The following is a 27,548-nucleotide window of genomic DNA, read 5'->3' on the forward strand; positions in this document are numbered from 1 at the left end:
TGTTAGGGATTTCCCCTCTCCTCTATTTGATCTTTATTTCCAGATGAAGCATTCAGTGATTTACCAGTCAGAGTCATCTCTTTCCCCTTCCTTCATCTTTCTCCTTATTTTTCTGTGATTTGTATTACATACGATCAATACAACGATGGCTGCATTGAAAATCCCTTCATCTACCGCTTGCTAAGCCTTGTACCTATCCGCACCGACGAACGGCTTTCCAAGCCCTCAATCCTCAGCAAATTTCACCACCCCGGGAGCCAACAGCGACCGACACAGGCAACAGGTCGGGCGAGGGGCTGCTGCATCCCCCCGCTCCCGGGCTGCCGGCCGCTCCGCTCACCGCTTCCTCGGCCTTGGGTTTGGTTTATTTTCCCCGACTGGGAAGAGCAGCCCCCTTTTTTCTCCTTTTTTTTCCTCTCTCTCTTCCCCCCCCCCCCCCCCCCCTTTTCTGTTGCGCTGGTGAAAAGGGCTCGCTCCGTGCCGGCGCCTAGCGGGTGGTTCCCGCGCCGCTGTCGGGCGGGGGGCGGCGCCCATCAGCGGCCGCCGCCTGCCGGGGGAGCAGCGGCTGCACGGCTCGGGCGAGCGGGGCTGCGGCGTCCTGTCTCGGCGGGCACGGAGGCGGCCGCTGCTTCTCCAAGGTAAGCTCCTCTGCGCGTTTAACTTTTCGGAATAGCCAGGGCTTTGGCAGCTGGTCCATTCCTACCCCCCCTCCCGCAATGAAAATCGCCTTGGCTCCATTTTATTCTTGCGATTATTTATACCCATAAGGACTAGGTGTTCTTTAAAGGGCCATTATGCTGTGGGATATTAGCGCCTCTCTATTTTTTCCTAGTATCTGGAGAGGCAGTCGGTGTTACACCACAATTTTTGCAAGCCTTTATTCAAGCCTTGTTCTTTGCAGGTAAAATCGATCACAGATGCAGAGAAGTAGATTTGGGAATGAGTTTCGCATGCTTGTAAATAGAAATGTCATTTTCCTGTCAGTGGGAAGGGGGAGCAGAATACAACATTGCTTTTAAAATGAGAGGAAATGCACACGGGCATTTTCTGTGTGCCTTTGGACTCAGCAAACTGAGTGAATCTGGTATGGAGAGTCTGTATCTCCTTGTCCCGAGAGAGCTAAACCCAGGATGTATGCATTACGGTTGTTCATTCATCAGTGGCTGCAGATAATGCAATTACCAAGTCAGCGGTGCATGGATGCTGCCCTGCATGTGACATGCTGAGAATACTGTGCTTTAGGAAGCCGACACTTGCTGTAGTTTGGATAAAACAGAAGCTGGGAATGGCAGGGTATGAAACCGTTGTGTCTTTAAGTGGAGAAGAGGCTACTGGTTAGTCTCACTGTCGTTCCTGAGTATTTCTATTTTGTGTGCTTCTATGCGGAGGTGTAAAAACCTCTTGCAGTCTCTTCATAAGAAATTCAGGAATGAAAAATAATTGCCAGCAGCTTCAGGTATCACCAGTGCCCGATGAATGATAGATGGTTGTCTGAGAATTCACAGTAGTTTTAATTAAATACTATCACAGAAAGTATTTAATTAAATACTATCATTTAGGTCTCAGTTTTTTATTTACAGATCAGATTCTGCAGCCCTGGTATGGCTACCTCTCTCCTAAGGTGTCTTGGAAAGGAAGGGAAAAAAAAAATCACCAGCATGATTACCATGGACACATCTCTTATTTATTTATTAGGCTGTTAGGGTAATGAAGAAAAGACATGCCTGCCCTGCTGGGCAGATCTCATTTCAGCAAAACTGCCTGTGCTCCTGCTGTTACCCATGTTTGATTTTTAATCAGTAAGTGCCCTGTGCTCGTGTCAGTGCCATGGTTGCTACACTTCCACGCATGGGTATCCACCGTAGCTCCCAAATCAAGGGGATCAGAGTGGAGGCCTGATGATTGTTAGTGGGATTTGTTCTAAGCAGAACGTGCTCTTGACTCTTCTACCCAAAGATCAGTGTTTGCTTACGTGTAGTTGCTGCTTCTTTATTCTGCCTGGTACTGCTGTTACTGCTGCTGTTCTGGGGCAATATTTGGTACATTAATATTTCATTTTTACGGATTATGCTACTGAAAGATTGTTCTCTCTTGTATTTGTTGCTACCATGTCATAATAAGAAACAGTATCTGTCCCAGACAGCTTCTCTACCTAAAAGGTATGGGAAAGCAAGGGGAGGTTTAGCTTGCTCAAGGTTACTAGCAGAGTTTATATCTCCTGACTTTTAAAGGCTGGACCATGTTGGTTCTGCTGCACATATACACATCCAGAAAATACATATGTGTCACATTAGTGTCCCTAATGACTCCCATTTCTTTTACACTCCCATTTTCTTGTTCAGTAAGTATACTTACTATCTTTAAATAGGAATAGTTAATTTAAAAGATAATCCTGTTCTATAAAGCCAATATTGATTGATAATACCATAAAAAGATATAAGTAGTGATATTTAGGCAGTCAAAACACAGCAAGTGTGCCTTTTTTGGAATACATCAGATTTTTTGTAGTCATAAACAGAAACATACACACAAGCTCATGCCTAAGCTGTACAAGAAGAAAGAAACAGTGCCTAATAAATTTCACATGCCCAGAAGGCTAACCTAAAAGTCAGGAAGGTAAGAATTGTGTGCTCCATGTGAATATTATTTGCAGCTTCCTTTTTCTTTACTATGTAAGTGATTCAGAGAGTACAAATGTAAGGATTCCTCCAAAGGAAGGTCATGTGATAAACAGGTCTCTTCTTGTGTTTTCTGTTTGTAGGGGAGGGAAAATATTTGGGGGGGGGGGGGAAGGAGAGCTCAGAGAAACTTTGAAGTACTCTGCAAATGTTGAATTATGAGTTTACTGTTTTTGCAAAGCTTGAATCTGGGGGAAAAACCTTTGTTAAACCTTCATGCAAATTACATGTCCTATTTTTAAGAATGTGTTTTGTGTGTGTACTTGGGGCCATGCATGTGCATGCAGACACTCAGGTCACTATTAAGAGATGGCAGCAGATGTTGGTTACAGAATTTATTTATTCTGATGTGTTACTGTATACAGTGTGCTAATTCATTGATGAAACTACTACAGAATGCTTTGTCTTAATGGCAGCAGAGGGCTACACTGGTCAATTATCTGTTCCTCTATGTTTCTTTGGTGTTTTTTCAGTTTTCTGGTCCTGAACTTCACTAAATGCCTCTGTGGTCTGTTGTAGAACAGGGCAGGTGGGGATACCAAAGCAGTGCTGTTGATGTTTTTGTTTGGTTTGTTTTGAGCAAAGACTATGGTATATATCTCCTAAGATGGATGAACAATCATTGTGTTTTCTCTCTTTGCTGAGTCCTTTGCAATGAGCCAGAGAGGTTCTGTTGGTCTGATCCTGATGTCTTCAATCCCTTCCATAATCCCATTAACTTCTGTGGAGCTATATATGTGAATGAGCATTACGGAATTAGGTTGTACAACGTGTGTTGTTTGTGGTGCAAGTGTTAAGACAGGGACAGCACTTTCATTGCTTAGCGTAATTTGTATCAGAGCAGAGGCTACCTATAAGATTATGGAAACTGCTTGCACCTTTAAAAGTGGACAAGAAGTTTTCAGCAGAAAAGCTTTCTTTTTTTGTGAGATATTTGCTTTGGATTTATTCAGCATTGGGAAATGCACTGGCAGCATGGATAATGTTCAGTGTTCTTTGAAAATTGTTTTTAATTCAGGCCTTTGAAGTTCTCAGTCATGGGTACCTTGTTTTATTCTTTGTTTTTATTGTGTAAAAGAATATGCTAGGGCTTTTACTTGCTGCTCAAGATTTCTGAAGTAGGAGCCTAACAAAAGCCTGGGTTTTCAACAATACTCGGTACCCGTATGCCTCCCTTCACTTTTTCCTTTTCCTTGGGGGATTGGCACTTAGTCTGTATATCTAAATAGGGATTTATGAATGTGACCTTCGACTTTAGTATGATTTCAGCCTCTGTTCCTGTGCAAACTGTAGTGTGACCCTTCTACATGCCACAATATAAGCAGGTTTTGGACTGACTTGGTATTTGGATCAGTTAGAGGAGAGGGTTTGGGAAGTGATGATGTCGTGTCTTCACACCCAGCTAAGACAGTGCTTATCCAAGCACGACAGTAAAGGCAAATGTGCTACTGGAGGTGTCTTTCAAAGAAGGTGTCATACTGATGCCATGCATGCTTGGGTTCTTCAGCGCTCCGCAGTTCTTTTTGCATGAAAATTGATCCATGCCAAACTGCAGCTCAGATAGTGACGGTCAGCCACTCCATAACAACTCTGCTAAGTAGATATAGTTATGCCTCATTCACGTTGTTGTGCGTGGTTGCTGAGTGTTGCTAAAACAGACGCTACGTGCCATCTCAGAAAGAAATGCTATTTAAATACTAGAAGGAATAATACATTTTTATATATGCCTTCTCATGGTCTCACTAAGATATCATGAAGCATGATTATGTAATTTTGGATTCCTGCATCATAGATGCTGTTCATTGGAATGTGTTTAGAAAAACAAATAGTATTAGATAAGAATAATTAGGTAGAAAAACTGGTTTGTGATGTGCCTCTCAGATCAGACACTTCATATCAAAATTTGGGTGTGTGAATGCCTGTACGTCAGTCGGTCTTTTATTCTCTCTCTCTTCCTTTACTTTTACACCTGTCTAATGTGTACAATGTAAACCTGGGCATTTGGGTTTCCTACCCATTCACAGTAAGAGGAGATGATCTGGATTGATTTTTAGGCAAGTTTGTTGCATATCCTGTGTGAACTCTCTCTAGCAGCAGAATTATAGTGTAGCACTAAATCTGTTTCTTATCTACAGATGCCAGCATAGGCAGGCAACTCTGCCATCACTTTACAGCTGAAGGAAATGAGATGTGGAGAGGTAAAGCAATTTCTACAAGAAATTATCTTTTATATCCATAGCCAATCTTGTAACAGTTTATTGAAGTTTGCCCTCTTCATAAACAATAAAAACTTTGAATGTGAGTGAGTGGCCTTATCTTAGAAAGCAAACTGTTGCTAAAATTGTTCTTTGTTAGGAAGACTTCTGAAATAATTCCACTTCCTCTTTATCCTGAGAACCAAAAGAAGATTATTCAGTACTGTAATGGCTGGGGGTTTTCAATGCCTCCATCAAAATGGGAGAACAGGAAACAGCAGCATGTGTGAAAACGTGTTTTGCCTACAGGTTTGATTTATAGCTATTCTGGTCTTTCAAAGAATCAATTATTTACATAATATGAATGAAATACACCCCAAGACCAGACGGCTATTCTGGTTTTGAATAAACACTGCAACACTCATTCACATAAGGAGCAGAAGTTATATTTTTCCTGGAGCAGAATGAACGTAATTAGGATGAAGATGACTGTGTGGGAAGGGAGGCTGATAACAGAATATGAGTCCATTTTTGTTTGTTTCTATGTCTGTATTGATCCTAGCATTTAAAGGTCAAAAGTAACAGTTGTTCAGTTATTATTATGAGTTTTGTGAGTTTCAGCCCACTTTCCAGTGCTTGCAGCGTTGCCATTACAAGAGACACCAGTGGTGCCCTGCAGGAAGGCCAAGCCTAATGGTCCTCACAGTCAAATGCCTTTTATAATCATAGGCATGGTTCTTCCGAGTCAAGCAGGTCAGTTAGTCATGTGAAGCCCTAAGAGAGAAAGGCCAGATTTAGGGAGTGCACTTGGTATTTTTCCCAGCTATGTCAATAGCAGTAGTGTCATGTAAGGTAGCGTTAGCCCTCACTTAGCTCAAGCCCACAGTTTAGAAGAGCTAAGAAAAAGCAATGAGCCCTGCGTTGGAACAGAATCTTATTTAATATAATGTGGAATTATAGCTGTCGTTATCTCAAAAATATTCAGATCAATTAATCTGAAAGCTTATACAGCATTTATGGTAGTTAATGATATATTTACAAAACTGTCCCAGTCTAGGTGAATTTATAGGTACGTATGCATTTATCATTGGTGTTAATTAAGGAAGGGATAGCACTAGATTGTACTAGGTCTGTGTCCTACTCTCCATGTTCTTTGTGGTGTGCTCTGTATGAGCTCTCTAAATACCATGGAAAACTATTTGCAAGTGGTGGTTGTTCAAATAAGACGTGTCTTTGCAGTGGTGGTACTTGCAACTCCCCTTTATTGGCTAATTTTGTAGAATTCTGTGGAATAAAGTGTTGATTTTACAAATCTTTATTTTTCTGAAAACTTGGGTGAAATTTATTTGCACATGAAGTACCTCTAATCCTCATGGAAAAAACCATTCTTGTGTTTTGGGAATAAGCCAGTCACAAAACGTAAGCTGTACTGAGAGAGTAAGTAGCCAGTCATGCAGCACTGAGCTCCACAAACACCTTGTGGATATTGAAGTGTGGTTGGCAGTCTTTTGCTTAATTCAGAATTGAGATTTGTATGGTTATGGTAGGAGGCAGCTGAGCCAGTGCTTCGTAGGGGGTGAAAAAGCCAGGAAGACTAATGTGATCTGTCGGTGTCTACATAGTGCCTTGGAGGATGACCCAGGTCCTAGATGCTGGGTAACCCACTGGCACCTGGGGTCTGATATTGTACTGCCCTAGCAAAGAGACTGAATTGAGTGTGAGTTCAGGCTGCCTAAAAATGCTGCAAATCCTTGTATCAGGTAATGTGAGACCGTGGGGTATTTTCAAATGATTCCCACCTCATCTTGCCCACCTGAAATCATCACTGCAAGGGTAGATGGCATGACTAGAGGCTGTACTGTGTAGGGTCTACTCATAGTGCTGGCTGTGTTTAAGCTTTCTCTGGGAATACCAGCAGGGTCACTGAATGCCCATCCTGAGGTTCCTTCCAGGAAGTAAGTGGATTCACTGCTCTAGACAACTTTGAGGATACAACCTCTGTCTCCAGAAACCTTAGAGAAGATCTTTGTGTTAATTACAATGGAGTACCTTTCATCATGTAGTGTGAGAGATACTGCTCATAGTATTCTGTATATCAGGTGAAGTCTTGTGTCCTAAAGAAAATTGCAATGAATTACTGCTTAGCACCCCGTACCACTATAACGTGTCTCAAGAAGAAATCTCAGAAACCTGTTGGGCACAAGTCTGCAAAATTGGGAAAGAACATATCACATACACAAACATGTTGGGCGACAGTTAAGAGTTATATATGCTCCAGAGTTACAGCTTCAGGAAAAAATGATTATGTATTGCAGTTTTTCCTGATGCAGTGTGACATATGAAGGGCTAGAAATAGCACTCAAATAACACATTTTAATAGGTGGCTAGATATTTAGTTTTGTTTCTTCTCTTGAAAGGTCTGGCTGTGCTGTCAGTACAGCTAGACTGAAAGCTCTTAGGCTGATTAATTATTAAAAGAACCTGCTAAATATTTTATACCTTTTTATTTTTTGTCTTTTTATCTTACCTATTGATACTTTTCTTCTCCTAAGAGTTTACAACAGCAGAAGAAAAACTAGTCACAATATATGCTAAGAACTTATATAGCTTCCTATAAAAAATTTAAAAAGAACAAAGGTTGTTAAAATATTTGTTTCCTCACTCTATCTTTGCTTCAGTTTCTTCTCACTTTCTCTACAGTACATCTCTGAATCTGTTTTGTTGGGTAAGTAACCAAATAATTTTGTTTGGTTTTTTTTTTTTTAGATTTGTTGTACATTTATGTGTCCAGCAAATTTGTGCTCCCCTTATGCAAGAAGTTACATGAATGTAGAATAAATGCAAATCCACGTGGCAGAAAGTTTGCTTTCTAGAAGGTGAGATGTGCTAAGCAAGGGTAGCATGGTGCTGTAAGACTAGGATAGGCACACATTCGTGAAGAATACATGGTTTGTGTCCTACCTCGCCATATTATTAGGCATCATCTCTTAGCATATTTGTGACTTAGGAGTCTTTACAGCCAACTATACAAATGTATGAAAAATCATAGCATCTGAGACCACAAACCTGGAAATTGTGGTTTCCTCAGACGACGACGGCACTTGGATATGACTTTAGCATCTTGAGCACATCAACAAAATACTTGTACAGTCTTTCCTTGCTGTTCTAACTTCTAGATGTTTCAAAAGCCTGTACAAATTGTGTTGTGGTTTTCCTAAAAGCGGTGCTTAGTTACACATATGGCAGTGCTATAATACAATGTATTATCCTTCTTGACGTTTTTTTGCAGCAGGTTCTATTTTATTGCATGGATTCAAACAGCACTGGCACCAACTAAGATCAAAGTCCTCATAACAATAGGCCTTGTGCAAATATGCCAGAGACCACATTGACCCAACGTGCTCTTTGGCTAAGTAAGTGAGAAGACTGGGAGTGGGAGGACTAGGAAGAGGACAGAGAGGCAATGGGGTGTAGTGCTGTTGACATGGAACCTAGTGTGAGGAATGAGATGGGGCCTGGTGGGCTGTTGCCTTTTCCTTTCCTTGGCTTTGTAGCTCGGCTTTGGTCTGTGATGTGGAATCACTGGACAGTTTGCATATTTGGTAGTGAGTCCTCTCCTGCCTCAGATAGGTATGAGACAAAGCTAGCAGTAGAAAACCCACAGACTTTCTAACCTCTCTTTCATAGCAGTCTGCATAGCTTTGTGAGACTTCCTCTGTGAAGACTTCCATAAATAACACAATGCTCATTCAATCATGAAATACATTATCCATAGAAAAAAATGCCTGAAAATACTTAAAAAGAAAAGAAACTTAACATCTTCACAGAGAGGTGGCTGCCTTACTGCCTGTAAGACTGATACTCATGATAGAAGAGATCTTCAAGACTGGGTGTACTTATTAACAGTAAGTTTTAATAAAAGTGTTCTTAAAATATATATAATTTATTGCTTCAGTTTGCTAGGTGGTCTCTGGAACACTGTTCTAAGAATGGTATCAATATTTTAATCAGAAAGCTATGCTTGTTTTCTTAAAAATTATTTATACTTAGAAAACTGAAACAAACCCCCCAGAGACTGTTTCCTATTAAAATTCCGAGGTCATCGTGCCCCATTGTATAACAAATGGGTATGAATAGGGCAAATGACTGGCCATCAGTCTTCGTGCCTATGACACTGAGTTGACTGATTATTAGACTTAAGTCATGTTGCTCATGTTTTATTTCTAATTAGCTGAGAAATGTGATGCATGTATCTTCATATGATAGTTGTGATCTGTAAAAATGCTAGTCTGTGTCTTGGTGCTAAAATCAAACAGTAAGAACTCTAAGAAAAAGGGTTTATCAAGCAAGTAAATTAGCTGGAGATTCTTGGGTTAGAAGCCATGGAGGGACAGAAGGGAATCCTGTTATTTAGCTCTGAAGGGTGGAAAGTGGGATGGACTTAGCAGTCAGATGTTCCACATAAAATCATGCTGTTCAGTGCAGGAAATGAATGAGGCAGAGGTGTTCCTTCTCCCTGCAGCTGGCTTTAACTAGTGGCACTCCTGCCAGTAAGTCTTTTTCCTCAATCTACATATTTTGTATGTCTGTTTCTCTTTGGGTGGAATTTTGTTTAAAAAGAACCCAAGTTTCTTGTTTTGCAATCACATTGCTGGCAGGAGTAGAAGCACCTCAACATCTCCCCTCATCTCCTCCCTTGGAGGGGGGGTTATAGTATTAATGTTCTCTTGGGAGTTGGCCTCTGGGGAATCACCTGCTATGTTGTGAGGCCTCATTAAAGAGAGGACAACAACCCTTTGCCATCTCACAGCCTTCACTTTTGTTCTTTCTTGCCATCTTGCATTGGTTTTTACTAGAAGAAACAAGCTATGAACGCACTCAGATGTGCGTATTTGTGCCCACCAGGCACGCGCTCATTGTGTTGACCCAAACGAATGTTCTGCTGCTGATACTGCACTCACTAGAGCTCAGACGCAGTGTGAACTGTGGTATTTTGTGACTCGTGCTTCATCAGACTATAACTGTTAGCTGTGTTCCAGCCCTTGCCAGCGCAAGGGACCCAAGATCTGATCCGTACTTATTGGAGTTGATGGATACGATCTCATTGGCTTCGGTGAACTAAATTAATCCAGGAAGGTTTTGAGCTAAGTTGTCAGGACAGGATGTTAAATAATTTCTCCCATTTGGTTTTTAAATTTAAATAAGTTGGCCTGGGATTAATGGAGAGTGAGAGAGAATGTGGAAATACGGCAACAGCATTGTAGTTTGTTGTTACTTTTGAGGAATGCTTTAGACTCAATGGATGGAATAGCCCCTTACTGTGATACAGCAGTTGGCATGATTCACAGCAGATGCCTAAAACTCCTGTTGAACACCACCCTGTTTGCCCTGTGATTCTCCGCACTGCTGCAGAGATTCCCTGCTGTGAAGAGGTGAGGTTGGCAACTTCCAGAGGCCAGCCCACAGGGAAGGTCCAGTCATGAGTGGTTCAGTGTTTCCTGGTGGTCTAGGGCTTGTACAGATTGCTCAAAGAGAGTTGATAGCGGAGCTCTGGAGAGCGCTAAAGGTATTACCAGCTCACAGTGCAGTAAGAGAAGACAATGTGGGCATCTCTACCTCTCCCTCCCAAAGCAGAGCTGTTGGAAATTTCCCCAATCTTAACTTGTTTACATCAACATTTTAATGTACTTTTTGGTTGTCACTGGAACTGGGTTGGGTTTTCTTTTTTTATTGAATGTGACATTTCTCCTCAAACATTGTCCTGCTGCCTTCTTAGGTGAAGTACTGTGTTGTGATTTTTTAAAAAAACAATATGATCTAATTTACTTCATAAAGGCTTGTAGTTCAGCCCTGTGAAATCCTGTGACTAACTCATGATATGCCCTTGTTCGATTATAAAAGCTCATAAGCCCTTGGCCAAGAGATATGATGGATGTTTCTACATAGATAGTTTATTTTCTTTTACAGGAAGACTAAAATTTTATGATAAATGATTTCATGCCTGTCTGTCATAGGTTTTATCTCTCTACTAGTAGTTTGCAGTACTGTAGCAGCAGTAGGCTACCAGGTGTCCCACCTTTGTGATGAAGATGGGAGAAGTCTGTGGGAATTTCAGGCTGATTACAGACTTTAGTTAAGACCCATGTGCTTTAGTGCATTCCCTGCTACATGAGCTAAAGCAAAACCACTGTTAGTGGATAGAGGCTCACTGCTCAGCGATTGGATCCCTTCCAGGTTATATACTCATATAAGTCAATTCAATGAAGTTTTTTCAAATGAAATCTAGCAGTTGAATTTAAAAAAAAAATCAACCATAATAATTTTATATAGACTCATGACCTTCAAAAATACCGTGCTGCTTCTCTGGCACATCAGCTAAGACAAGAATTCAGCCACCTGGCAACATAAGTCCTTCATGAGTCCAGAGCACAAGGACACCCCAGAGCCTCTGTTTGCCTTGTAGCAATGAGTGACAAGAAATCCTCACTGCTTGAGCTGCTGGGTGTCACAGACCTCCTTATCATAGGTGACTCCTTGATGCTGAATTAGCCTCTGGTTGACAATTAGCTTCTCAGGCAAAGCTTAATCCTGTGAAAAGTCTGCTTTACTTGGCATCCTGCCAAACCATGGTCTGTCCTTGTATTAATTCAGAATTAATTAATTAATTCTCTTTCTAATGGCTTAGTAAACCAAGGCCAAGTCTGAGAATGCAATTGATTTTGTATTTGGGAAGACTCCTACTGAAATGAAGACCATTTTCCTTGAATAAAGAGCCTTGGGATCACTGCCTTTCATTATTAAGGCTCTATTAGAAGCGAGACACTGTTATGTTGTCTCTTCTTGTCATCAAATAGGTGCAGACTGAATGATAAAAATTCATCTCCTGCAAGCGGGTGACTGCATACAGGGTAGATGCAGGCGAGAGCATTCACCAGCAAGCTTAACTTGAGCCTGTCTCAGCACCCGTTCTTGCCTCCCTGTTCTATTTGCCCACGTTCTATTTGACACATGCTTTGGAACAGGGCTCTGTGAAGCACCTGTCATGCCTCTTGATGTGGTGTCTAATAGGGGAGGTTTCTATTTCCAGCTCTGTTACTGATACAGAGCGGGGTGACGGGTAAATTACACAATGTTCATTTATGCTTCCACTCTCCTGTCTATGATGTGGATGGAGGATTTTTGCCAGCTAGTCAGGGTTGCCTTCTACTGTGCAGTAAGAACCTTGGTTTATTTGTGCTAGTGCTCAAGGTGATTTTTGGGCAGGAGAGGGGTGTTCTGTCCACATCCACTGTTTGAATTTACATGAAAACATAAGTGATGCAGGAAGCAATCTTGATGGCTCAGTGCAAGGCAGTCCTGCTAGCTGCGTGCTGATTGTGATACCATCCACGGCAAGTAGTTAGTGGACTCAAGAGAAAATGTGAGCAAAAGGTCTGACCATCTCTGCCTGGCACTTTGCAAGTGTACGGAGACATTAACTCTGGCAATATCTCATTTTGGATATGCCCTAGAAGCACAGTTCCAAGCATCTGTTGTAACCTACCCCAGAAGTGTCTGTGCTCCCTGTAGTGAGTGCAGGAACTTTCACCATGTGTGGTTTATGGGAGTGACTTTGAGTCATTACGAGTGGAAAGCACAATAGATATGTGAGATGCTATCTTTGTGGGGAAAAAAAAAATCATTGTTGCAGTTGACTTAATCATCTTCACTACCATAAGCTTCCACTCTAAATACTGGAGCTTTCTACGTTTTCTATTTGGTCAGTGTTTTGGTCAAGTGTTTTGTGCAAGTCTGCTAGTCACAAGATTTTCAGAAGCAGTGCATGTTATCTTTGAATTCTGTTTTGTTTTCCCCTCCATGAAATGTTGCGATAAACACTTTTATAGCCACTGAGTGGTTGTGGACCATATGTTCCTGTAAAAGCTATAATTTCCCACTGAGGGCTTCTGTTTCCATTAAGCCATTCTGTATGTCTGCTACATGCTATAATACCCACTGACTTGAAGAGCTGCATTGTAACCCTGGCTGGGTACAGTGCTGATGCCTCATGCTGAGACCTGAACCCAAAGCATAGCTGAAGTATTTGAAGCCTGGCCTGAGGCCAGATCTGAGTCTGACTGAGAAAAATTTCTTCTGTAGTTGGATGCAACAGAGAACACATGAAAAAGGTGTCCTGGCGTGGTCAAGGGTAGAAGACTGTTGTTTATGCTCGGAGAACAATGGTAGCACAGGGGTACTCGGAGGCAGATAACACAGTGTGATAGAGGAGCAGCTATTCAATCACTAATAATTCAGTAATCACACATAATTGAATTCACTGGATACTCTGGACATTAAAAGAACTAAAATGAGAGTGTCACTTTCCCCAAGCCATTTTATAGCCCGGACACCTTACATGTCAAATAAAGTTAACACATGCCATAGATCTTCCCAAGGTCCCTAATGGTTCCTATAGAAGAACTACTGTTTCCTGAATTTCAGACTGGGTGATGCTGAGTTCACTCAGTATGCCACAGCATTCGCATCCTTGCGTGTGCATTACACACTTGAGCCCTTCGGAAGTACCCATGTAAGTTTACCCCATTTTTATTAGCATTATTAAGGATGGCCAGCCTGCGACTTAAAAGGTATTTGGTCTATCAGTTTGCATCTGGCTTTTTTTTTTTTTTTTAAGGGCCAACTCAGAATCAAGCAGGGATGTGGATGTGGCAGAATTAACTATTTTTTGTTGTTGTTGTTGTGGCAGCTGCTGGCATAGCATGTATCACACATGTTGAGAGAAGGGCTGTACACAAAGTTCACTGTGACTGTGAAAATAAGGTGGGCAGTCTCCCTGCTGGGAGTTGGGCTCTTGTGGCTGCGAGTCCCAGGTGTGGACCAGGAGATTCTTGTGCTCTGTGCTGTCCCAACCAGAATAAGAGGACAATCTTAAGAACAGGCCATGGACAAGGAACAGCAGAGTGATAAAATGTGTGGGTTTCTTCTTAATTTGCTGTAGTGTTCTCTGGTTACTCTGAACAATGAATAATCCCAACTCCATTTACTATAGAAGGACTCTACACAACTAGTCCGTGGTTAACTTTTGGATGACCAAATTAGGAAAGCTGGAACCACAAAAACAAAGGAGCACGAGGAAAGAGAAAACAAATACAGTTAGCCAAAGGAACAAGAGATTCAGCACACGTACTCCTGTCAGCTGGACTCTTATGGAGCAATTGTTATCCCTCCTTAATCTAAAAAAACCTTTCTAGATTTTAAAGTGTTTTTTAATCCAAAGAAATTTACTTTGTTGTGCAAATCTTGTGGTAATTTCCCTTCCTGACACTTTAATATTTCATAAGAAAATATAATTTTAAATCTAAAAATTCGATTCAATGATTGCAGAGCAGCTAACTGCCTGCTAGATGGTTGTCCTTAAGCAGAGGGTTGTTAATTTCTGTAACCCCTCCATATTTAGTGGATGAACTAAATGAATGAAATATTTAATGTCCTTCTGAGGACTTTTGCAAGCCATCATTAAGTAATCTCTAAAAGAGAAAAAGTACACTTGTGATCTATTGTGGTTTTTTTTTTTCCTCCTGTTATGTATAAAAAAGGCCCAAAGGGTCCCTCTGTTTTCTACCTCTGGTTTTCTTCTGTATGTGAAAAGAATATCTTGTTGGGTTTTTTTTTTTCCCTTTTTTCCAGTATTTTCTTCCAGAGTGTATGCATAATTGATGATCTGGTAGAATTATATCAGGGATATTATAAGAATGAAAGCTGACTAACTGTCCAGGGAAGAGGTATTTTTATTTTGATAGCTTAAAAGTTTAAAACAAACAAAGAAAACTTCCAAGCTTTTGAACACCTGAATAAATGTTTGGGAGAAAAGTTGTTGTTTGCCAGAATGTAACAGCTTGCTCAGATATATGTCTGAAGGAGCTTCAAGTCTAGATCTAGGACATCTAAGGAAACCATAGAATTAGACAACTGATATTTTAAATGAAAAGAACAAGTGGCAAAAAAAGTCCCAAACACCCCTCTCTCTCTCTTTTTAAACAGTTTTCAGGCCTTTAGGAATTAAAAAAAAAAAGAAGGCACAGAACTGGTAAAGTCATTTTTTATGTGGTTTACCATGGAAGTCAATGTTATATAAATTAGACTGATAAGCAAGATATTATTTATGGTAGTAAATATTAACTAAATATATTGAACAAATCTTTTTGTATGAAATTGGCTGGGCTGCCGCTGTTTGCTATAAGTGAAAAATCTCTTGAGTTGCAGCTCTTTTTCCCTCACCAGCTGTGCAGATAGCTTCACAATTTCTGTGCCACTGAACATGGAGGAGTTCAGAAAACATCTCTTTTTTTTGTGGCTGTTCATGATTAGCAATTACTCTGGCTTCCGGGAATCATTCCATTTCTTTGTGCAGGAGGGTTTTGTTTTTCATTTTATCAGGTCCTAATCATGCCACTGTGTCTTGCTTTATATAAAAGCTGACTTTGATAAAGGGTCACCATTTATATAAGTGTGTGACTGGGGCAAGGGAGATGCACAGGGCTGATGTGGAAGGAAGGGCTGGGAAGGCTGCTAAGCAGAATCTGTCTGGCAGTACAGACCAGGGTTGTTCTCCCTCCCTAGGAAATAAGATGTCACGCCCTGTCCTTCAGTTCCAGACAGAAAACAAACTCTAGACTCCTCCTTCTCTCTTACTTAACTCTATGTATCTTGTTAATACTATGTATGTCTTCTGGGAAATGTTTTTCAATTGCTTGAATGTAGCTAGCCAATTTAATTGATTTGATTCCCTGAGAAGCTTGAGAGGTATAAAAATTAGATTTTTTTTTCTTAAACTAAGTCATATATCTGAAAGCATTTCCCATTAGATGTTGTTTGGGATTATGAAGTATTCTACCAGTGCTTTGTGATGGGCTGTTTTTGTGTGTGATTTGTATGTTTTTATACTTTGTGCAGGATAAATGGTAGCTGTTTTAACTGTGTATTGTAAGTCCTCTGCTGCCTTTGGAGTAGCTATTGGAGGGTATTGGAACGCATTATCTCCCTGCTTTTAGGGATTTGTTCTTTTGGAGCAAGAACTTGTGCTCACTGTCCTCACTGATGAACTGCAGATGACACGAGTACTGTGTCATCAGTAAAGCCACAGGTAACTCACATGTTGTTTCCATAGTTGAGAAGGTTGCACAGCCTTAGTGCAGTAGGGTGCTGCTTCTTTGCAGAAGCTGTTGGTTTATAAATACCATGGGGAACGTATCTCCCAGTGCTTCTCTATGCGAGAGAGCACAACCATGAGAAGACATTGAGGAGAATGCAAAATGCAAGAGGAGAATCTTGAGTCTTTACAGCCTCAGCTCTTCCCCACATTGTTGCTGCTTTCTTTTAAGAAGTGGATGAGGCAGTGATACATTATTTGTGCTGGTTTACTTTAAATTCAGCCTTAAGCCAGGCAAGATTAGAAATAGAGTTTTGATCTGGATTTCAGCAAACTGCTGTCACTAGAACTGCGTTTGATTACTCCAGTGCAGCCTTTCAGGTCTGTGATTCTGATGGGTGCTGACACTAAGTTGGGTAAGACAAGCTTGCAAAGTTAATGTAAAAGGACAACGATGTTCTGTCTGTGTGAAGTTCGTAATGCCAGCATGCCTATCTGTAAAATCTCTGTTGCTAAGAGCAAAGGAAAATATTTGAAAAGGGAAAGCAGTGTTCTGAAGCAAGCCCTGCAGTGTGTACCATGTTGCTGGGATGCTGTCAAGGCGGGTAACTAGAAAGACTGTCCTTGCTTATGCCATGCTGTCTTTCTAGGTACTCCAAGATAGGAATTCCAGCTCCCTCTTGTCAAGAAGTATAGGAACAGCAGAAGAGTACTGTGGGTTTAGTTCAGTTGGTCCTTCTTGGCCTTAAGGGACATCATCATTGTGAGTTTGGAGTGATCCCTAATGTGCATTTCCCATAGAGTACAGTGGCTATCCATTTTCTCTGAGGGAAGATGCCTTCACTTATTTTTGGGTCCAGCTTCAACCTCAATATTCTACACAGAAATTAAATTCTGTTTGTTCTTTTTCTGAGCCAACTCAGGACAATGAAAGCCCTGTCCTTATACCTGGTCAGAGTTCACATTCTGGTCTTTGTCACTGATTTTCTAGTGCAAGTTCAGGCGAGGCCGCATGAGGCCCCCATGAAAGGCCTGCATAGAGTATGGAGAGGCTCAGTCACAATAATTTCATCCCAGTAGCAGTGCTGCTGTAATTGTAATTGCAAGATGTAATTAAGTTAATATGGAGCTGTATTACTCACATGTGCTGTTTTTTCATTAGAAATGTATGATTGTATTTAAATTCTCAGGTGTTGTAATCCAATGTAGATGCTGATGCCTGCAACTGAGGCAAAAATGACAATGTAATCATAAAGACCTTTACACTTGGTTCACTGAACCTGACATCATTTCACTCTAACTTGTCTTTCAATCTAATCAGTCTGCACTAGAATTTAAATTCAGCATTTTGTTTATATATTGTCATGGTTTCTGTCTGGAACATTAGACACTGGTATTTTATTTCCCCTCCTGAGCAGCATGCTGGTAAGCAGTAAAAAGCTCAGTGGCAGTAAGAGATTGTTGAATGATTGAGTAAAGCATCTACAAAAATTCTGTGACTTTCAAATGTGGGTATCTCTACAGCTGATCCCACCTGCAAACAGTATCTGAGCAATGTGGGTGCTCTCAGAATTCCTTTTTGTCTTCCTCTTCTTTCATCAATGCTTTAAGATTGTATATATGTGGTATTTTAAACCTGAGATAAAAATTGGATGGCTTAGGCTCAGATGGTCAAATTTAAATTAGTTTATTAGTTTTTGATGTTTTTAAGGCATTTAAAATGATTTATTAAGTACTTCAGATGACTAAATGTGGTCTTTTTCTCCTTTCCAACCTCCCTCAACGTGCTTGGAAAAGAAAAAAGGAAGAATTATTTTTGTGACAGTACTGAGGTGTCATAGTGCAGGATTATTATTTTTCTGGAAAGCAACAGAAGAAATTTTCAGAGGAAAGCATGAAAATGTGATTTCTAAAAGCTCTGAACCATTGAAGAAAAAATGAAATATAATAAAGATTCAAAATGTATCGTTTATGAGGTTATCTGAAAAAGAAAGCAAAACCTTATGATTAAAAAAAAAATCTTGTGTTGAGAGAGCCAGCTCTCCTGATTTCTGAATGTTTATCCGTAGCCCTGGTTTCAAGGTGGTCATCTTCTAAGATAGCCAAATTCTGCAATTTGAAGCCCAGAATCACTCATGCCACAAAAATCTCAATTCAGAGCTCATTGTTGTAACTCTTGTAACTCTAATGAGCTATAGTGCAAGTCCTAACAGCAAGTAGTACACTGAATGGCTGTTATGAGGTGCAAAACCCATCCATTAAAGTTCTCCAATAATGATAAAATGTGTGTCAGACCCAGGCTGGCCAGGAAACCATGACTGCAGTTACTGTCTCCAAATGTTCTGCATGAAATTTGTCTGTTAAACTATTACAGTTGTGTTTTCTCATCCACAGACTTAAAGTCAAAATCACCTGCTTCTGTAATTCTTTGCTGGTGGGAATGTTCTTGTGTGTGTTTGCTGTTCTGAAATTTTATCTAAAATAAATTTAGCAACAATTTCTTGCTGGTTTTTGCTATTGGCCTGGGTAAACTTAGGCATTCTATTTTTCCTAATGCTTGTCTATCCTGGTTTAACATAGAACCATCTGCTTATTTTTCTCTTTTTTCACTCATGTTCTATTTTCTTTTTCAGACAGGCTTTTCAGTCTCTTAGCCATTATTCTGATGCATCTGAGATGCAGGTTATTGATGAACAGATCCTGCTAGCCATTGACATGCATGTGGGCTTTGGCATAAAATGTCCCCACGCTTCCGATCAGACATGTTCTGGGGTACTATGGCATGTGTTGTACAGTGTACTGTCGTGTATTTTGTAGGTGGTAATAAAGAAAGCATGTGGTCTAATGTTTAGAGAAGGGAGCTCTGAATCAGTGTCCGGTTCTGATACCAGCTCTGTCAGAGTCTGACTGCAATGTTGGGCAAATTCCTTCATTCCTCTACCTCATGGTTCATGAACAAGAACTGCTGTGACAGGCAGGTGATGCAGGCAGTGACAGTCACAGTGAGGCATCGCAGTTGCACACCATTGTTTTGCCTGAATAGCATCTCCCCAGCTTGCCTGGGCTGCCTGGCACCCCTCCCTCACCCATGTTCCTGTTGATGTCTGCCCACAGCTTTACACCTTCATTAATTCATGTGTGAAATGTGGAGGAATGCTATTTATCCCACCAAATCCACCCCTGCACATGTAATTTGAGTTGAAACATGCTTTGATAAATGTTTGTGGTGTGCTGTGGAGTATTCAGCTACGGGATGCTGTGACAGGACACCATGAGGAGAGAGATGTGTCTGGGTCCTGGAGAAGGGAGTCAGGTGTAGGGAACAGGCACTGCTGAGGACTGTGTTTCAGGTGGCTTTACTACATTTTCCATTTGTTAATTTTGGTCCTTCAGTTTCTGTGTAAATCTACGCAGTTATTCTAGCAGTTTCATTAGACTTTATTTTCAGACATTCAGAAAAGCTTGTGAAGAACTAAAAGGCGAAAGCATTATTTACAATCTGTCATGCTGCTGTGTGCTGCTGGTCAAACTTTTTCTCTTGTTTCTCCCCTCTGCTCCCAGATAAAATGAGAATTGCTGTACATAGTGCACTAGGAAGTCATGAGGGTTAATGACTCATCCCACGGTGCTCTGAACATTACAGAGTTCTTGAAAGGGTTTTTATCTCTAAATATGGATTCTGTATTTCTGATATAAGCTGAAGGATGCAAGCAGGTATTTTGAAAAGCATCTGTTTGCATCTAAGTCATGCACTCCAAGAGCTTTATGTGACTATTGTTACAAAGTTTATTGAAAAAGCAGTGGGAGGACTTCTACCACCAGTTAAGTTACTTGAATAGTAGAAGGGGCAAAGCTTGCACTGTTTTCAAATGAGTAGGCCAAAAACTCTGCCCACTTTGCTTGGGCCTGCTATTGTTTGGTGAAATCGAAAATAGATTCTGAAAGTGTTTGTAGTGAAAGATACATTTGTAGGATTTGTTGCATTTGATACTTTTCCTTTTTAAATAAAAACAATATAAAGACCTTAATTCAGCACAGAATAAATCTCAGTTTTGTTGCACTGATTCTATAAAACTAGGCTGCTCTGCATTTGCCTTTAAACTGTTTATATTACCTAAAATGTCATTCCAGAGGAGAGTTTGGCTTAGGACTGCGGTGAAAGCCATTTTATTCCATGTATGGACCTGGTCTCCCAAAGCTATTTTAGTGAGTAGCTAGAAAATATTTTTTAGTGAGCCATAATTTCATTTGTGTTTATATGCATTGGCCAGTTTAATGAAGGAGCTATGCTGTTCTGCAATTTTGTTCTGCATTGTTTCAGGGAAAAGATAGGAATTTATAGGTGCAGGCTGGGGTTGTGTTTTTTTTTTAAAATCCTTTATTTAAAACCACATCTTGAAATCACTGTGTTCTCAGTTTAGCTACTGAGGAATGAAACCCTTCTGTGCCTAGAAGATGCTCTGTTAAAAAAATGACATCCCCTGTTGGTGTTAATCAACATTGCCTTTAACAGAACCAAGCCATTTTTAAACCATTGCAGGTGCTGGTTCCAGCTTTCACATCTCAGCCTTCAGAAACTCATTAATTTCTCTTGTTAGAACACAGTGATAGGCAAATGAAGAAGATCCACTGGTTCAGCAGCAGAATCAAAAGTCTTTGTTTAAGCTTTTATGCTTGGGACAATGTCGTGGCAGTTCTGCAGAAGCCTGATTTAAGGATAAGGTATAGAATCGTGCTGCTCTGGGAATGGCAGCTGGGTATTTGCTCACAGGACAGCTTCCCTTAGGGTGGATCCCCAAAGGCTGGTAAGGAAAGTATATTTGTTTGACTGTATTTTTAATTTGGCATTATGCCATGCTAAAGAAATGATTTTGAGTCTTTTTATGTTTGAGACACCATTTGGTGCTTGCTCAGAATACTCCCTGGTAATAATTGATATGATGTGATCTTTTAACTTGGAGGAAATGTTATAAAAATGGTGTGTGTATATATATATATAAAATACTAGCTATAATTAGAAATAGTAGTCTTTTATGCCATTGAATACTCCTTAGAAAGTGCAGAACCTATATCTTCTCCTGCTGTAAGTAGCAAACAGTCATTCTAATATGGCTGGCCAGTTTCCTCCATATATATTCTAGAAAGTCCTTTATTTCTCTTCCAGGGGATTTATGTCTGGAATTAAAGGGCAAATTGCACCTTTGACAAGGCATGCAGCCTTTGCATTGAGACTACCAACTGCTGTCATCCATTGTTATAATCTTTATACTTTAAGTGACCTGGAGCCAGATTTTCAAAGGTATTTATTTGCTTAAGAGCCATTAGACTCTAAAAGGGATTGCAGAATCGCCTAAGTAAATTAGACTCCTAATTCACACTATAGATCTGATTAGGAGGCTTCATGTATCTCTAGGTGCCTAAATACCTTTGTATAGCTACCTGCTTGGATACTAGGAACTGGTCTGAAAGCATCCCTGAAGGCCACAGAACAATAGTCAGAACACAATAGTTTTTGATAGATTTTTGAAATTAGTATTCAAATTACAGAAGAAGAAGTGAAAGGCTCTGAATTTGTTACTGATCTTTGTCTTTCTAAGTGCATGAGTCACCAGCTTGAGTGAGCCCATACTGTAGGGCTGGTCTGGAGTGGGTGTGGGGCTGATAGGACGCATATACAGCCTATGCCACTTGCAGCACCAGCTGGGCTACAGTCTGGGGCCATTTCATGCTTCTTCTATTGATATAAATAAAGACTTGAAAGAGATGTTAGCAACTGTCAGAGAAATCCATGGTAGATATCTCATTGGCTTAAACCTCAATGTCTCCTCAGAATATTGCCATTCCTTGGATTGCTTTCATTCAGGTTTGAGTTCTTGCAAAAGTAAGTTTGTCTTACAGGAACTTCTGTTTGTTTCCAAAGAAATTTCTTGAAAATGTTTTAAACTTATCCTTTAAACTTAGTACTTACCTTGATCTTTCTCCTAGCAGAGAAATGAGAAAACATGCAAAAACTTCAGAATTTGCAGGACTGGGCCCTGTAAATCCTGAATAGGTCTTCAAAAATTCAGTTGTGCAGCAGTCTGATTTTTAGATATTTGGAGTTTATATGATCATTATTGATTTCTTATGTCTCAGAGAATTGTTACTAAGTTTTTACCAGTCAATTGAGAAAGTTCTTGCACAAGAGAGAAGTTTCTTTTCAAGCACCTGGCTAAATTCAGCTAAACTGTGAGTTGATCCAGCTCATCCGTCCTTGACTTTGGTGTTATGCCCACTTATATCAGAGTCAAAACTCACAGAGATTATGTGGGTTGAGAATCTTATGACCTACCTGGGATATCACTTTGGGCTATATTCAAAAGCCAGTGATAGGTGTGCAACATAGATGTTATGTTTACTCTCATCCATTGATGGTGTAAGGAGTCAGGCTTTTCTTGAATTTTAGGTAGTCTGAAGTCTGCAGTCACAATAAAAACCTTGTTAAGTCCATTAATAAACCCTGTAAGGTTTTCCACTGCAGATTCTTGAATGTGTCTGCCTCCTTTTTTGCTACAATAGGCAGGTTTGCACTGGCTTGCATACCAAGTACAGTTAGTTAATGAATATTTAATTGCCATTAATGCAGAGGCTCTTGTTACATAGGAAAATATATAGTAGAAGAAAAGCTTCAGACCCATCCTCACACTGGAAATGGAAGTCTGAATATCTGTTATAAGTCCACTTTGGAAAGTTTGCTAGTTTATTCTAGTTTAAGTTATCTTTGAAGTGGCTTGGTGTGGAACCTCCATGTTTACTGGGTTTTTATTGTGACTGTTATGGGGCAAAGTGGTGCTAGATTACTGAGCAGGCTAAATGGCCAAGGATCAAATATAATGGAAGGGGTTGTGATGTCTGATTCCTAGGCTGTAAGTCTTTGAGACAGTACATTATGTATTTGGACAGTGGTTTTAGGTGCTGTGATAATACAAACAATGCATAACTCATTCCAGCTTTCATTACTGTCTAGAGACATGTGGAAGCAGGAGAAGAACCAAGTGTTAAAGAGTTAGAAATAAACATGAGCAGAAATTAAGATTGTGCAGTACCTGAAGCAAGTACAGGTGGATGAAGGGTAAACAAACTCAAACCATTAGAAATATGGATGTGCATCTTTAATGCCTAAATCCTCAAATGAATGTTGTCCTTCAAGATGGTCTTTCTCTTCTGTATGCAACAAAAGGTTGTGCTGTGGTCTAACTAGTCTGGTTCACTGCTTAACAGGCATCAAGTTGCCTGTGGGTAGGGATCTCGAATTAGTCCACAGTCCTCACAAATAGGATATTCAATGCTCAGACAAACACAGTATTTTGGTAAATGACATTGCAGGTTGAGAACAGAATAACTCCTGTGTATGTCTGTTGGGTGATGTGATCTGTACAGTGTAACAATCTGTCCATTTGACAGCATGCTTCAACTGTCCTAAATATTATGTTTATTTGTTTGGCAGGCATTATGCTTTCCTACTGAGAGCTCAAATGGTTCATTGGCAGTAGCAATTAATCTATAATAATCTACCTTGAACAGTTGGGTTTTTTTCGTTAAACACGAACTAAAATGATTTGTTGGGGAATCAGAATGAAAAGCCATTTAGATTTAAAACACTTAAAGCAAAATTGCTTTTCACACAAGTTCCTTTGCAATGTCTTTCTCTTTTCAGTGCTTTTTGTAGCACTATTCCCAGAGACATGAACGCACTAAGGAGAGACAGGGACTGTAAGATAAGAGTCTAAAGCCTGATCAGATACCTCAGTGTGAGCTGTGGGAAATGTGCGTATCATGGAAAAAACAGCTTTTAAAAAAGAACACCACCAGCAAAAAAAAGCCCTATTGTTGTGAAGATCTGTGGATATTATTCTTTGTGTAGTGCCAAGAACAAGATCCAGACTCAGGAAGTGGTATTTAACTTTATTTGTTATCTTAAAGTCCATGATCTCTTCTGTGTAGAGACAGAGTCAAAGGAAAAGAGGCTAATTTTCTCAGTAGCTTACAGACTTCTCCAAGACCTGTTTTCCCCAGGTCATTTAATTTAACTGTGCTTTGACTACTAAAAGCAAAATGATAAACTGTCTTTTACTGCAGCCTGGATGTCTACAAAGGGTGGTAAGGTTGAAAGGGTGTTGTATCTCCTATTTCCATATACCTACATTTGATGGATATAGCACCTCATAGTTAGGAAGAAAAACTGGAACTATGTTTTAACTATTGTACCAAACGAAGATGAAGACCCAATTGCATCACTGGCCTGTCTGTCTGTCAGCCTTTTTGCTAGGTCTGCGTAATTTATATGGATTTTACATGGCATGGTGAAACATTATAAGGTCAAATTCAGATCTCCTGGTAGAGCTGTTCCTGCAAGTGACCCCCAAGTTCTTGGATCTGATTCCATGGATCTGAAGAAGCAGGCAAGTTTAATTAGGAGAAGTTTTCTGTCACTGTGTCTCCTTGTAAAGAGCACTACCTAGATGCATTTCAGGTTTCCATCGTTAATTTGAGTTTCAGCCAAAGTTAACATTGCCAGAATTTCTTCTGTGGGATGTCAGGAACTGTATCTAATGAACTAGTCAGAGCATCAGTATATTGATACATTTCTGCCCTCAGCACTCCATCATATTGGATCTCAGCAGTCTGTAGCAAGGTTGCTTCCATTGTACACTGGGCTGAGTGTGTCTATAAGGGATTCTTACTACAAATTAAGCGTAAATAAGCTAAGTGAGCGCTAATAAAGACACTGGGCTGGCATCTCAGCTAGAGTAAAATCTACCTAGTGCCGTGTTTGAGGAAGTTCCTATAAAAATACGGGTTTCTCCTTCTTCGATGTAGGTATAGATGCATCAAGCTGCTTTGTACTTTAGTTGGTTGTCTTTTATGTATTGTTCTTCCAGTTTCTCTGGAACCACTTATTCAAGTTTTGATCAGTAACTGTCAATGAGTAGTGTGTTATGTTATGACTTTAGGCAATGAATAACTTATAGTATGTAGCCTAAGAGGTTTTAGTATATAGGCAGCTACTAATTGCAACTGAACAGGAGACTATTTTATTATTTGTGTTACAGTAGTGCTGGTAGGACACGGTTAGGACTACAGCCTCCATTTCTCAGGCTCTAAACAAAAGTAAATTTAGTTCTTGCCCCAAAAAGCTTACAGTTCAACCAGATGTTGTAGTGCAAACACATTTTATCTGTGGTCAAATGAAAGTATCTTTGTTTATCTGCCTAGCTGAAGAATCATATAATGAAGTGTAAGCTTGAGAAGAAGTGGAAAGCAATTTTCACTTAGCCTAAAACAATACTGTGTAATTCTTCCTTATGACATTATTGAGCGGTTTCTTGCACTCTTAAACTGTAGTAATGGCTGCTACTGAACCTCAGTTTATCCAGTTTTAGCTCAGACCTCTTTCAGTTCATTTATTCTCACTTTATTTGACATCTGCATCCTGAATCTATCTACCTGTCAACCATCAACAACAAAGTTGTTCTTAAAGTAAAATGTTGTATCAGTTCAGCAGTACTAACTCAGCAATGGAAGCTAGATGTATTGTGGGTTTGAAAAGAAAGAAAAAGAAGAAAATCAGACCCAAAACCCCCTCAAACAACAACTTAATTTGGAAGTCTTTCCTCATCTTGTTATCTTGGTTCAATTTGCGGTATATTTTGAGTGTACATGTTACAGTGTGTGCAGGGCCACCAGACAGATAAAATTATGGGTTGAAATATGGTTGTGTTATTAGAATCAATTTTGCATAGCATTTTTCAGCATCTCATTATGGGAAGAACATTTAATTACAGTCATGCATCAGATCTGTTTGACTTACACATGCCACAAAATATACATAAGTAAAACAGAATGATGACTTCAGGCATCAGGGCTCTGAGAACTTTCTGAGCAAGTGTAACATTCCAGATACTTGGTGCAACAGTATACACTGAAACAAATATTGTCAGGAGATACACAGGGCAGGTATTTTTTATATATTAAGTTCACGCAGCAAACCACATTAACTTCAGTGGGTTTCTTGGCAAATCACTAAACCTCTGTGATGATTTAAATAAAGAGGAAAAATACTTCGTCAGAATGGCAGAATTGTAATGTCCTAAGGGGTCAGGAAAAGGATATAAATGCTGTTTAATATTGTGGTTTGTTGTACTGTTACAGTAACTTCTTCATTGTCATTAAAATTTGGTTATATCTATCTAGCAAAATGCTAAACATTTCTGTAGGGAATATGTTGTCCTTCTAACATTGAAGAAGCTTGTTTGGGTTTTTTGTGTTGATTTCTTTTTTTTAATGGCATAGCTGAGTCAGTTGTGGTTTACATCCTGTGAAAGGGCTGAAGCCTTTTTATATGAAATATTGAACAGTAAATGCCTCTTTTATTCAAATCATCCCAAAGCAAAACATGGGAATATTCTAACTCTGATGGACTCCTTCCAAGAAAGAGATAAAATAGCAGTTTAAAAAACCAAAAAACCCAAATGACCCAAATTTTACTCCAGTTTGGGTAAACGCCCAATATCCCTCATCAGAGTGAACATTCTCAGCCAGTGCATGAAACCAAGAAATATTCTGATCATCAGAGCTCTTCATGTTAAACCTATAAATACTATCTAAAACTAAGATAATGTTGATGCACATTAAAGCATGTTACAGTTTGGTTCCAATGACTACGAGGTGTTGGAAGAATTCCAGTACAATATTTTTAGCAAGTCAAATTCTCTGAAATTGAAATGTGCTTCAGAGATAGCTCAACTTTGACAAAATGCTGACAGGATCCTAACTGCCAAACACATTTCCTGTTTGGGCGCCTGTCTGGTTCTTTGGTTGTCCGTTCTCTGGGATACCTTGTCGCGGAATCGCTACCTTGGGGAGATGCTGAGTGAACTGCGTCTGGGCTGCAGGTTCCAGGCTCCCAGAATCCCCAGTTGCCCTGGACAAGTGCTCTGCACCCTTTTGCAAAGAATGGATGAAGATTTGATACCCTTTGATTCTAAAGAAGTGGAAAAAATAATTCAAGATGGAAAAATTCCCCACACTTCAGAATTGCCTTTTTGTGCACTGTTCTAGAGCGTGCATTGTGTTGGCAAGTAGGTGGACAACTTAAGGTGTTCTGTTGATTTAGATTTAAGTTGCTGTCACTTTGCAGAATCAGGTATTACATTGCTGCAAGGTAGAAGATTAATGCTAGCCTTAAATTTTAGATGGGGAGTCGTGGTAGGAGATTAAATGACTTGTCCAAGTTATTCAGAAAGCTTCCTTCCAGGGAAGCTGAACTCAGCTCTTCAGCCTTCACCACAGGGTCACCCGGCTTTCCTTTGTGAAACAAAACCAATATGATCTTTGGCACTGCAACTTTCCACTCTCTTTGCTGCCAGTGGTCTCCGTGTATTTGATGGTGTCTTCAGTTGTAATGGAATTGGATCATTTTTCAAAATGGAACCACCTTCTTTACACTTGAAGGCTGACTCCAGGTGCCTGTGTGGGTGTGATGGT

The 27,548-nt window shown here is 40.0% G+C and overlaps 1 protein-coding gene across 2 annotated transcripts in view; it reads left to right on the forward strand.

Annotated features, from left to right (window-relative positions):
• Positions 1–506: 506 nt before the first annotated feature.
• Positions 507–27,548, forward strand: part of SORBS1 (sorbin and SH3 domain containing 1) — a 179,322-nt gene continuing 152,280 nt past the window's right edge. Inside the window, exon 1 of one of the 2 annotated variants that reach the window (XM_069796383.1) lies at positions 507–638. The gene's annotated coding sequence lies outside the window, so the exon portion shown is untranslated. The remainder of the gene's footprint in view (positions 639–27,548) is intronic. The other variant, XM_069796384.1, reaches the window with a different exon arrangement.

The sequence above is a fragment of the Haliaeetus albicilla genome, chromosome 11, assembly GCF_947461875.1.
Source record: "Haliaeetus albicilla chromosome 11, bHalAlb1.1, whole genome shotgun sequence".
Lineage (NCBI taxonomy): Eukaryota > Metazoa > Chordata > Aves > Accipitriformes > Accipitridae > Haliaeetus > Haliaeetus albicilla.